At 44.4% G+C, this 13,813-nt stretch overlaps 1 protein-coding gene across 1 annotated transcript in view; it reads right to left on the bottom strand.

Annotated features, from left to right (window-relative positions):
* The window catches only part of LRIT1 (leucine rich repeat, Ig-like and transmembrane domains 1), an 83,739-nt gene that overhangs the window by 36,673 nt on the left and 33,253 nt on the right, over positions 1–13,813 (bottom strand). The gene's annotated exons all lie outside the window — the stretch shown is intronic.

Genomic DNA, 13,813 nt, shown 5'->3' with positions numbered 1-13,813 from the left:
TCAATCTGTGGTTTTTGGGGGCCACTGGTCTATCACACCAGTTATAATACTTTTTTTTTAATTGCGTTTGTCACTCTTTGTAGTATCGCTGCAGAACCGCTCAGAAGTCACAATTCTGCACAGTGGAAGTGCACTATGCTATCTATATGTGCAAGTATTTTATACGTGTATTACACACCTATATACTGCACACCAAATAGTACACCTATACCAGTCCTTACAAGGACCTTTGTGGACCTAGTAGCTAGTGATTTGCAGACTGTACCTCAGTCCCTACACTGATAAAGGACTGCTGCAGAATAGGGCAGTAATCTGCAGCACAGCCCTGCACCAGCCCCCTATATATTGTGCACCTATACCAGTCCTTACAAGGACCTTTGTGGACATAGTAGCTAGTGATTTGCACACTGTACCTCAGTCCCTACACTGATAAAGAACTTCTGCAGAATAGGGCAGTAATCTGCAGCACAGCCCTGCACCAGCACTCTATATATTGTACACCTATACCAGTTCTTACAAGGACCTTTGTGGACCTAGTAGCTAGTGATTTGCAGACTGTACCTCAGTCCCTACACTGATAAAAGACTGCTGCAGAATAGGGCAGCAGTCAGCAGCAGTGCACCAGCACCCTATATATTGTACACCTATACCAGTGCTTACAGGGACCTTTGTGGATCTAGTAGCTAGTGATTTGCAGACTGTACCTCACTTCCTACACTGATAAAGGACTTCTGCAGAATAGGGCAGTAATCTGCAGCACAGCCCTGCACCAGCACTCTATATATTGTACACCTATACCAGTCCTTACAAGGACCTTTGTGAACCTAGTAGCTAGTGATTTGCAGACTGTACCTCAGTCCCTAGACTGATAAAGGACTGCTGCAGAATAGGGCAGCAGTCAAGTATAATATTCTTTCTATATTTGGAAGAAAGTATATTATACCTGTACAACCCTGTATACTGTACACCTATACCAGTCCTTAAAAGGACCTTTGTGGACCTAATAGTAATAGCTAGTGATTAAACTGACTGTCCTTGCTGCACACAGCTTCCTGTCCCTCCCTGCACTGACTAAAGACAGGCTGCTGCAATCACCAGCACAGCAGTGCACTGAACCCTATATACTGTACACCTATGCCAGTCCTTAAAAGGACCTTTGTGGACCTAATAGTAATAGCTAGTGATTAAACTGGCTGTCCCTGCTGCACACAGCGTCCTGTCCCTCCCTGCACTGACAAAACACAGGCTGCTGCAATCACCAGCACAGCAGTGCACTGAACCCTATATACTGTGCACCTATACCAGTCCTTAAAAGGACCTTTGTGGACCTAATAGTAATAGCTAGTGATTAAACTGACTGTCCCTGCTGCACACAGCGTCATGTCCCTCCCTGCACTGACAAAAGACAGGCTGCTGCAATCACCAGCACAGCAGTGCACTGAACCCTATATACTGTACACCTATACCAGTCCTTAAAAGGACCTTTGTGGACCTAATAGTAATAGCTAGTGATTAAACTGACTGTCCCTGCTGCACACAGCGTCCTGTCCCTCCCTGCACTGACAAAAGACAGGCTGCTGCAATCACCAGCACAGCAGTGCACTGAACCCTATATACTGTACTACACCTATACCATACCAGTCATTAAAAGGACTTTTGTGGACCTAATAGCTAGCAATTTGTGTCACTACAGTCTCTACCTGCTCCACACAGCAACCTCTCCCTATAATGACCTAAGACAGAATGTAAAATGGCCGCCAGATCAGGTCTATTTACAGTATAAGGTAGGGGGAATGTCCAATTGTTCATGTGCTGAAATGTCTCAATTGGCTGTCCTGTACCCCATGATGGATGTGTCTTCATGAGTCAAAGTTCTTTCACACTGTAAACACATATGTCCGCCGGGTGAACAGCAGCAATAGTCCGCCAATCTGGCGAATCGCGAACACGCAAAATTCGCCGTGAAACGACCGCCAGGTGAACAGTTCGGCCATCCCTATGTCTGAGGTCCTGTGACATTCAAGTTGTTTTCCTGGTTGTCTGTTGCGGTTGTGTTCCCGCCTGCTGCTGTTTCATCTTTCCCAGGGCACCCAGGCAGGGCATTATTCCTGGAGTGTCCTTGCCACATCTTCCTGCTGTCATCAGATAACAACATAAAAACATTTGTTTATATGTATCAATTAGGTAAGTTATGCCCTGTATATATAGATTTTTGAGTGACCAACATTTTTCTGTTTTTTATCGTTTTTGCATCAATTCCTACATACCACCTTTTCTTTAATTAATTGGCTTAGTCTCTCAGATACTCCATATAAAACATCAGTCTCCTGATGAAGTGAGCATTGCTTCATGAAATGCATTGAGTTTTAAGACTGTTACTAACTGTTCTCTGCTGTTTATGTAATTTAATAAAAGTTTATATTTTTTATAGAACTTTTTTTTCTTGATTTACTTTTGTGTGGTACAACTCATGTAAAAATCCCATGGGCAATTTTTTAGCAGTGAGATATTTCACTCTCTGGGGATAGAACTGCACCATTATCCAGTGCAGTGCACCAAGGCCTTGGCTTATGCTTACCCTATCTTTGCTTCCCAGCTCCTCCACCTTCAAGTCACTATGGTCAGGGTTTACAAAGTGCTAAAAAATGGGGCCCCAGAGGTTGGTTGCTCTGGCACCCAATATTGCATCATGGGAAAATTGGTTGCTCAGGAACCCATTACTGTATATGGAGAAAGGAATAGCTGCACACCTGTCAGGAAAGGTTCCATCTGCTGGTAATATCTATCATTTGACATGCAGTACTGAGGTCCACCAGCAGGTGTCTCCTGACAGTTTGGAACTGTCAGGAGAGCTTCCCCCTGCTGGTGTTATGTTATCTAGTACTAGGGCCCACCAATGGATGTATCCTGGCAGTGTGGAGCAGAGAGCACCTCCTGCGATCAGGTGTCACCTGAGGCTAATTGCAGGTGTGCATTTAAATACCCAGCAAGCATTGACTTGTGCCCTGACCTGCGAGCCTGTTATCCTGATCCTGGACCTGAGCCTGTACCCAATCCCAATCCTGATCCTGGGCCTATCCCGATCCTGTCCCTCCTATGTTCCTGTTACTTTTCAACCCTGCTCTGCAGCCTGATCCGCCTACCTTCTCCCTCTCCTGTCCTTTTCCTGGCCCCATCTGCTGACTCCCTGTGAATGACCCTGGCCTGGCTAAATGTTTATGATTCTGGTACTTCAGTTTGTTGTATATAGTTATTTGTTGTTTGTGGGTGACTGTTTGGTTCGTTGTTCACTGTGTGTATTGGAGGTGTTTATATATTGTTATCACTTATCTTTAAATAAGCGTAACTATTCACTTATATAAGTTTTGGGGTCCGATGTCGCAGATCACGCGGTTCTGGTCAAACCTGTTCATGACAATGCCAAAGTGACAAACAGGTCCTTTATTCTTCTTCAATAAAAGCAAAGGGTCACACACCACAGGACAGTAGCAAGTGCATCAGGTAGATGCATTTCACATGATTACATTGTGCTTATTCATTACCTTGAAATGATCAACTGACCTTCCTTAAAGTGGGAGTCCGCTGGGAATCCGCATTTTTTTTTTTTTTTTTTAAGTCAGCAGCTACAAATACTGCAGCTGTTGACTTTTAAAATAGTGACACTTACCTGTCCAGCGCGCCCGCGATGTCGGCACCCGAAGCCGATCTCTAGATCGACACTCGAGTGCTGCCGCCGCCATGTTGGGTATGGGAATCAGGAAATGGAGCCTTTCGGCTTCATTTCCCGGTTCCCTACTGCGCATGCGCGAGCCGCGCTGCGCAATGACGACGGTCCCCGCTGCCTCTGGGATCTGTGTGTTTCCCAGCAGGCAGCGGGGCACTTGCGGAAGGGGGCAGGCACTTGCGGAAAAGGGGCGTAATGTACTTATATAGTATTATAGTGAAAATATCATATATAGTAGTAAAGCCCACAAGTGAGCAAAGAACTCCAGGCATATTATATATATATATATATATATATATATATATATATATATATTGTGACAGAGCGAGGCTCTGTCCTTATGAAATCGGAGGAAAAAGAGACAGAGTTTGCATATCTCCAGCCCTGTGTCCAGGTCTTGAGGATAACGAGCAGGGTGTGTGCCCAGCTGCACACAGGCCACATAACAAAGGGCTGTTGGGAATGGAGTGTGAAGGATGGTGGAGTGGAGTAGCTTGCTGCTGTGCATGTCCAAAGAGCCCAAAGCTGTGTGCGTTGAAGGGTTGAAGCTGTGTGCGTCCAAAGAGCCCAAAGCTGTGTGCGTTGAAGGGTTGAAGCTGTGTGCGTCCAAGGAGTCCAAAGCTGTGTGTTAAAGGGCTTGAAGCTGTGTGCGTCCAAGGAGCCTAAGACTGTGTGTATCCAAGCAGCTCGTTTGAGGGGCAAGTACTTATAGCAGCACTACTGCTGAAGAGTAGCCAGGTGGGCTAGCATTTTTCATTTGGATTGTGTGTATTTAATTTAAGATTGGACCCCTGCGTGGGATTCCTGGATGGACTATTTTGTTTTTCCTTTTAATAAATGTGGACTGAAAAATGCCTCTAACCACTTGAGCTAAACACCCCAATGTCACAAGTGGTGGAGAATGCGGGCACAAGACGGTGGAATCTGGGTCCTTGCTCTACAGTAAGTTCAAGTCAGGAACTATTGGCTGTGTGTGGAAGTGCAGCCAGGCAAAAGGCATTGCGTGTTGCAGGTGGTGTACCTGTGAATGAAAAGTCAAATTTTTTTTTTCTTGCTATGAACTGTGTTTGTGTGCATGAGACAGCACAATCAGTGTGTGCAATGTGCAGGTGAGGAAAGCTTGCATGAAGAGAAAAGCAACTTGCTTTAAAAGAGACACTTTCATTTTCCTGGATTGTTTAAAGTTGTTCTGGAGTCTCTAAGTATGGGGCGGTCAAAGCTCCTAAAAGAGGCAAGGTTTGCTGAAATGAGAGAGAGAGCTCTGTGGTTGGAGGGGATGTTACAGCCCGAACGAGCCCCATACATACCTGATCAGAGTTTATCAAGGAGAAAAAGGGCTGGGGTTGTCCCTAGCAACACTGGTGCAATGAGTGCACAGGTGACTGCTGTTATGGAGAGTCCACCAGCATTTGAATCTGCAGTGGATTGGTGCAAGCGGCATTTAGCAGCACTGAACCAAGCTACAGAGGAAAGGAAGCCAACCCTCAGTGCAAGGGGAAAGCCGCTGGATGTCCATAACTGGAAGAGGGCTGTTGTTGCCCCTGGCAAAGCTGATGCAGTTAAAACAGCTATTGTGAAAGATGTGAATGTGTCACAGCATGAGACTGGATCCAGCAGAGAGAAGCCCATGCTATATGCAAGGAGCGAGGCTGATCAAAGGCTGAGGATGAGAGTGGTTGCCCATAGCAACGCAGAGGAAGCCAGTCGGGCTGTCTCTGTATCATGGGCTATGTCTAATAAGGATCGTGGAAAGTGGCTTAAGGAGGAGCCAATTTATCATGTTGGAGAGAGCCAGCAAAGTTCAGCTGGAAGAGTGCCATCTCCCTTGGCAACAGGAGATGGAGTGTTAACCGGAAGGAGGAGCTACAGTGGAGATGTGGAATGGCGTCCCACTAAAGACATGTGCAGAAATGTACCATGCCTGGAATGGTATTTTTTCTTGTCCCAGGTTATGGAACATGCCTGGAGATGTAGTTACTGGGCAGAAGTCTTTGTCCGCAAGCCTAGATTTTTGTGCAAACATGTTGTCAGTCACCTCTGGCAACAGTGAGGAAGTACCTGTTGTGCTTGCAGGGGGTACTAAGGAGTCAGAAGTGGCTGCTGCAGTTTCGTTCCATGGCCACCAGGGAGAGTTGGCCAGTAAAAGTGTGATAAAGGAGAGACAACGTACTCAAATGAATTCAGAGTTACCTGCTACAGATTATGGTAAGACTGTTGCAGTTTGTGGGACTGAGTCCAGTGAAGTGGGAGTATATCCGGCTGGAAGATCAGCAGAAGGTGTAAAAATGGACTTGCTGCAGTGTGCTACCCTGAGTAGTGGGGAGACACAGGTTGAAGCTCAACCTGCAGCAAGGTTAAGAACTCAAAAAGACTGGACTCTGTGTGTGCCTGGTGTAATCCACCAGAGTGCTGGAAGTGGTAACCTAGGGGTGACCAATACAGTTTGTATGCCATGTTCCCTAGTGACTGGTGCTACAGAGATGCCCAGGGAAACCTACCAGGAGCCCGCAGTGGTGAGGCACGTGGTTTCCCAGGACAACTGTGGAGCAGCCCTAATAGCCAAAATAATGCCTTTGGAGAGGAAGGGTGGTGTGCTGAGCGGTACACGGGGTGCTGAGTGTACTGACCAAAAACAGCCTGTTAAAGCTAATAATACTGCTATGTCTATCAATGCTGATGGTAAAGGTATTGCCGATGATAAATGTACTTATTCTGATTTGCTCAAAAGTAATGAGGAAAGAGGGATGTCTCCCTTGGTAACCAGACGCAGAGCCAGGGGGTTGTCCATGGAAGTCTCAGGGGCTCTCCATGCGTTTGAGCCAGAGATTTTCCAGGACAGCACTGAATTTGCTCTGGGGAAACAGACTGGGTCTACACCATGCAGTGATAGTTTGTGTGAGCAGTCTGTTTACCATATGTGTAACCCAGTTGGTAAAGGGTTAAGTCCACTGGCCAAAGCTGAAGGTACACAGCTGAGTGTGCTTGTGCCCAAGAAGCAAGGTGGTGATGGTGTGTTGCACCCTGCCTTGTTTGATGAAGCATTAGCAAAGAATAAAAGCATGTTGTCAAAATGTGATTTATATAGAACTGACAAAGGTACTGATTGTGCTGCAGAATCCCAGGTGCCTCCTAAAGCAGAAGAGGTACTGCTGAGCCCTCATTATGGAAGCACAATGGATTGGGACAAACAATTACTAGCCATGTTAGACAAGGCTATGTTGAGTGACAGGGGTCTGAATACAACAACTGCTATGCCAGACAGGGAGATTGCAGAGCGACCAATGGTTGAGGGGGCGTTGGTCACTGCAAGGGATGTTTCCCTCCTGTCGGAAGGACCAGATCAGGGCGCATGCATGGCAGATGTGGTGCTCACAACCCAGCCGCTAAATGTCAAGTGTCAAGGTGACACGGTAATAAATTTTGACTTGCAGAGGCTTACTGGTGAGTTAGAGGGGATGAGTGGGAGACATGCATCTAACAGTGTTCCAGAGGAGCATCAGGTTGTGATGGATACCTCCAGTGAGGTGGAGGCCCCCTTAAATGTCGTGGCCCCTCACGCTGAAGTGAATGAGCCCCTCTATGTCTCTGATAAGGGAAAGGTCCCCAAAAATGTTTTGCATATTGATGTTGAGTGTGTAGAATTTACAGATATGCTAGTAGAACTACTTGAACTGATGAAAGCACATTCCTTGTACACCTGGGTGCCTCTGTTACAGTCAGATGTGGTAATGCTGCATGATGCCAAAGGGTGGAGCCAGGTAATGCAAGCTGTGCTGGGTAACATTAATCACCAGTGGAACTGGGTGGTATGGTGCTTAATAGTCTGGAAAGTGATCTCACCGTTCCCTGTGAGAGTGCTTCCGGATACGGTTCAGTACGGAAGGCGCTCTAGGGGGCTGCTGGAGACATCAGAGGTCTCTCCGCCTGGTGCAGTGATAGACATGTCTGCTGGTGCAGTCCGAGGTGCGGCTGAGCAGGGTTCAGTAAATGGTGTGGATACTGCGTCACCTGCTAGACCTCGTAAGAAGGAAGGGCCAGATATGGACACGGCAAAAGCAGAGATTCTGTCTATCACCTGCAGAGAGGTACAAGTTTGTGTACCTGGAGATGCTCTCAAATATAGAATGGAGAGGAACAAAAATTGTGACATGGAAAAGTGTGAGCTGGCAAAGATTGATACTGGTGAAAATAGGTCATGCGTTGTTCAATGTCAATTGTTAGGACAATTGCCCACAGAGATTTGGACAACAGGTGAAGTGAAGGCTTGTGAAGATACCATAGGGGATAGCTGCTCACCTGTGTGTTGTCCCTCCTTGGGCCTGGCCCTAACAAATCCCGAGCAAGAAAGAACTGACAGTATTGGTAATTGGAGAAATGGTGGTGTATTCCTGAATGCTAGTTTAAATAATGGCCTTGATATGAACATGAATAATTTCTTGGAAAATGAGCGTGATACACAGACGTTAAGCTCTGGGGAGTTGGTGGTCAAGGGTAAAGGCAAAGGAGTTGGAAAAAACCCAAGAGACCTGTTGTGATGGGGAACACAGGTACCAGTGAGGGAAAAGGTAGTTCCTCATCAGGTGTAGTGTCTGAAGCAGGTTCCCTACGGAATCTGGAAACAGAGTTGAAAGGAAGTAGCAGGAAAGGCGGTGGGCCACCAGAAAATAAATGGGAGCTCAGGAACCCCAAGGACAGAGGAAGTAGGCTGCGGATACAGAACTGTAGGACCCCGTTGCGATCCAGGGTAAGGCGTGCCTGGAAGCACACCCGGAAAAAAGGTTGGGCCTACGTGGCTGACAGCCAGCACAGAGGTGTCCCAACCATCATGATGGGTGCTGGTGTTCCTCCCTCCGGATCGAAACAAAGGGGGGGGGGGTATGTGACAGAGCGAGGCTCTGTCCTTATGAAATCGGAGGAAAAAGAGACAGAGTTTGCATATCTCCAGCCCTGTGTCCAGGTCTTGAGGATAACGAGCAGGGTGTGTGCCCAGCTGCACACAGACCACATAACAAAGGGCTGTTGGGAATGGAGTGTGAAGGATGGTGGAGTGGAGTAGCTTGCTGCTGTGCTTGTCCAAAGAGCCCAAAGCTGTGTGCGTTGAAGGGTTGAAGCTGTGTGCGTCCAAAGAGCCCAAAGCTGTGTGCGTTGAAGGGTTGAAGCTGTGTGCGTCCAAGGAGTCCAAAGCTGTGTGTTAAAGAGCTTGAAGCTGTGTGCGTCCAAGGAGCCTAAGACTGTGTGTATCCAAGCAGCTCGTTTGAGGGGCAAGTACTTATAGCAGCACTACTGCTGAAGAGTAGCCAGGTGGGCTAGCATTTTTCATTTGGATTGTGTGTATTTAATTTAAGATTGGACCCCTGCGTGGGATTCCTGGATGGACTATTTTGTTTTTCCTTTTAATAAATGTGGACTGAAAAATGCCTCTAACCACTTGAGCTAAACACCCCAATGTCACAATATATATATATATATATATATATATATATATATATATATATATATATATATATATATATACTGTATATAAGGCAGTAAGAGAGGATACTATAAGCCGTAATCTTCCACCCAATTAAGTCAGGAGTTCCAAAGTGTTTACATTGACCCTATGTCTTGTGCCTCTTAATTTGTTCTTTACCCATTATGATGCCATAAAAAGAAATGCTGAGTAAATTAAATAATTTTTAACCCACGCTCAAAAAATTTTCTTGCCCCTTATCCGGTTCTGATTTTCTCCTGCTTTACGATTCGCTACTTCATTTTAGTCCAGTCCAAAATGTTAGCTGTCACTACCTGTGCAATCTCCAGTGGTCACAGTCTATTGATTGTCTAAAGCAGCCTTTCTCAACCTTTTCAACACAGAGGAACCCTTGAAATAGTTCTCCAGTCTCAAGGAACCTCTGCTAAATCATGATACATTATGATACTGTGATGGTCAGTGGAAAGAATGGTCCTTACACTTGTGGTCATTGGGAAGAATTATCCCCTTACAGATAGTTAAAAAGATCAATGGTATCAATGGGAACATATCGGGGATGCCCAAATTGCCCAATGCTGAAGGAATCCCTAGCAACCTCTGGAGGAACCCTAGGGTTCCACGGAACCCTGGTTGGGAATCACTGGTCTAAAGTGAAACAGCAACACTGTCACCACCCTTGGAGAAGATAAGACACCCTGGAGCCTACACTTTGGTGAGAACCTTTTGCCACCTGCTGCTAAAACAGAGTGCATGCTCTTGACAGATCAGAACTTACATCTTCATAAAAACAAATAAGGATACATAAAATCTTTCATAAATTCATTCTGAATCTCTTTCCTAAAAATTGTTGTGTACTACATGTATATATTTTGCAAGTCCTCCCTTAAAAATACTTTGGGTGAATATGTTACAAGACAAAAACAAAATTTGCATGTGATGAATTGCATTGGAACACCGCTGATAAGATTTACTGTTTTAAAGGAAAAGTCCACCTTTTGCAAAAAAAATTTACATTTACTATTTTTAGGAGCCTGAAAAGCATTGCATCAGCGATCAGCATGTCATGCAGGTCTCCTGCAGACTCTCAATGTAAGCTGTCTGCCCGCACGATGTATGGGCAGGCAGTTTCATACTGACAGTAAAATCAATAAACTACCACAGAGCTTAAATGCGTCATGGTAGTTCATTGAGAACTACAAGTTGTAGTCCATTCATCCACAGAACACTGCCCAGTCAGACTGGGAAGATTCCTTGCTCGTGGCCAAAATAGGGGATTGGGGGGTACGAGGGGCTTGCACATTTGTAACGTGTTACATGTTCCACCCTGAATATGGGTGTAACATGTTACAACATTTTAATTTATCAGTTAAAGTGGTTGTAAACGCTTACAACACACTTTGACCTACAGGTAAGCCTAGATTAAGGCTTACCTGTAGGTCCAAGAAATATCTCCTAAACCTACACGGTTTAGGAGATATTTGCCAAAAGACAGGCACCGCTGTCTACGGCGCATGCACCATAGACAGCGGTGCGCAGGCGCACTGAGTGCGGCACCGTCAACGTTGAACGTGCCGCACATGGCGGCTCCCGTGCGCATGTGCGGGAGTGACATCATCGTGGCTTCTCCGAATGACAGCAGCGGAGCAGCGAGACCCACCGAGAAGATGGATGCGCCGGACTACAGGGGACAGCGGTGACATCGCTGGCTCCTGTGTCAGGTAAGTGACACATAATGGACTACTATGCGATGCATAGTAGTCCATTATGCTTTACCTTTGCAGGGAATGAAAGAGGAAATAAACTCATCAGGGTTTACTTCCTCTTTATGATAGGGTAGTTATTCCTGCGCTGCCACTATTATGTGATAAATCGAGGAACTGCAGCGTTCACAGAGATGGATCAAACCGTATCCACTTAATTGTAACATGAGGGTAAATTGGTGTCGCGCTGTTCTAATTTAGGGTATTGTTCGGAAGGGGATGATTCCCTATGTTCCTAACTCAAAAGAGAAGGGGGGGGGGGGGGAGGTAATGTAGAGCTAAAAGATCTAAAAAAATAGTACGAGAGGTATTTGGGATATATTATCCACTAACACAATGTAGAACTCTTCCCCTATAGCATAATAGCATAGAATACTTATGGTATAGTTATATTTATATAAATTGCCAAACACACAATAAAATAAACCCAGAAAGTTAAAAATGTAAAATGAATAAACACACTACAGGGGTGTCTTCACCTAAACACCAGACAAAGAATAATAGTGCTTATTTAACCAAAAGTAAACTTAGTGTAATCGTGATAAACGAATAAGATCAATGTAGTCAAAGAAATCATAAAAGTAGACACACTGCAGAGCCAACTGTGGCCTGCAGTATAACCATAATACAAAGTGAAAAAACAGGCTCAGCACCGTCACCTGCAACAATCCAAGCAACCAAAAGTGCTATGTGCTTCTGAAAGTGATATGAATAAGTGAATAAATAATTAATTACAACGAAATATCTATTAGTGCAATATATAAAATAAATGTATAAAATGAATTTAAAATGAGTGTGAAAGCAAGTGACTGAAATAAATTAATAGACGTGAATTTCATAAGGTAGAACAAACAATTATGATGAGGAGAGAGAAGACCACATAATGACAGAACACCACGGGAAAATTGGAAAAAAACATACTATGGGAAGCAAAATAGAAGACCCCAAAATGGTAATTACTGGCACAAACCGCCAAATACATACAGAGAATATAGAGGACCCCCGCAGGAACGAAGATATTTCAGACCACCACAAGAACAAAGGGAATATAGGAGACCCCCACAAGACTACAGAGAAAATGGAGGACCACCCTATGGTTATGAGACATATAGGGACCGGAGCACAGGTCGAGATCATAGATACGAAGAGAGAAAAGGCTCCTATATAACCAATCAATGCCAAAGAGAAAGGAGCCCAATAACAACTTACAACTACTATGCACCATTGATGAACCAAGAAGAAGAAAACAGATATGGAAGAGAATACCCTACACAATATAGTGGATCTTTTTTAGACAGAGGAAAGGAGAATTACCATGGTACCCCTCTTGTATTCATTTATTGTGGCCCCTGGAGTTCCGAAGACACTGGAAAGGAGAAGTTTTAACCTGGTGGGAAGAACCTTAAAGAGACCTCCAGCTTAAGGTGCTTTTTTCCTTACCATAAGGTAAGGGCCCATTGCCCACCTGAGTGTATGGTCACGAAAGAGGAACTCACTGGGAAGCAGTGTTTCTTCAATCAGATTGCACATTTATAACAAAAGCACAAGCACTTTGAGGAACTATATATATATATTTTTTAAAGTGCCCTCACCTGTTTCCTTTCACCGCCTGTGTTCTTGGACTGATTTGCCCAAGTGGATGCGGCATTCCACTGATCCACTTGCAGTTTATTACACATATGAACTTGACTCTGTAGTGCGTGTACTAAATCTGAATGTATGCACTTTTGTTTTCACATATGCTGCTCTAGAGTTTTGTTTTAGCGTATCTTTATCTAAGTTATATTGCACTTAGCACTTTTAGGAATTGTTTGATTTTTCAACAAGCTATACCTTAAGCCGCGTACACATGGGCGGATTGTATGGCCTACTTAGTCCATCATACAATCCGACGGACAGTCCGTCATACTTTCGAATGAACGGACTTGACCACACACGGATGCACAAACAGTCCGTCGAAAGCTTGCGCGATGACGTGTACAGCACGTACGACGGGACTAGAAATAGGAAGTCCAATACACAGCAATGCACCCTTCCGCCGTGTAAATCCTTTCTGAGCATGCGCCATTCTTAGTCTGTCGAACTAGCCTACTCACGAGCGGATTGTCCGCTGAAACCAAAGTATGACGGACAGAATTTCGAAAAAGACTGCACGCTGAAAAAGTCAGCTGAAGCCCACACACGAGCGGACTGTCCGCTGAAATGTGTTTCGACTGACTAAGTAGGCCATACAGTCCGCCCGTGTGTACGCGGCATTACATACATGATTAATAGGCTCTATAGGGTATTTACTTTTTTATATAAACATTTTTTTAAAATTAAATTTTTTTTTTTTCTTAAATTTTTCTCACATCATAATTGTTTGTTCTACCTTATGAAATTCACGTCTATTAATTTATTTCAGTCACTTGCTTTCACACTCATTTTAAATTCATTTTATACATTTATCTTATATATTGCACCAATAGATATTTCATTGTAATTAATTATTTATTCACTTATTCATATCACTTTCAGAAGCACACAGCACTTTTGGTTGCTTGGATTGTTGCAGGTGACGGTGCTGAGCCTGTTTTTTCACTTTGTATTATGGTTATACTGCAGGTCACAGTTGGCTCTGCAGTGTGTCTACTTTTATGATTTCTTTGACCACATTGATGTTATTCATGTATCACGATTACTCTAAGTTTACTTTTGGTTAAATAAGCACTATTATTCTTTGTCTGGTGTTTAGGTGAAGACACCCCTGTAGTGTGTTTATAAAATTTTTAACTTTCTGGGTTTATTTTATTGTGTGTTTGGCAATTTATATAAATATAACTATACCATAAGTATTCTATGCTATAGGGGAAGAGT

Source organism: Lithobates pipiens, unplaced genomic scaffold (assembly GCF_037356315.1).
Source record: "Lithobates pipiens isolate NorthernLeopardFrog02 unplaced genomic scaffold, aLitPip1_a1.2 Scaffold_25, whole genome shotgun sequence".
Classification (NCBI taxonomy): Eukaryota; Metazoa; Chordata; class Amphibia; order Anura; family Ranidae; genus Lithobates; species Lithobates pipiens.
The sequence above is the reverse complement of the archived record's forward strand: the minus strand, read 5'-3'. Positions and strand labels throughout refer to the sequence as shown.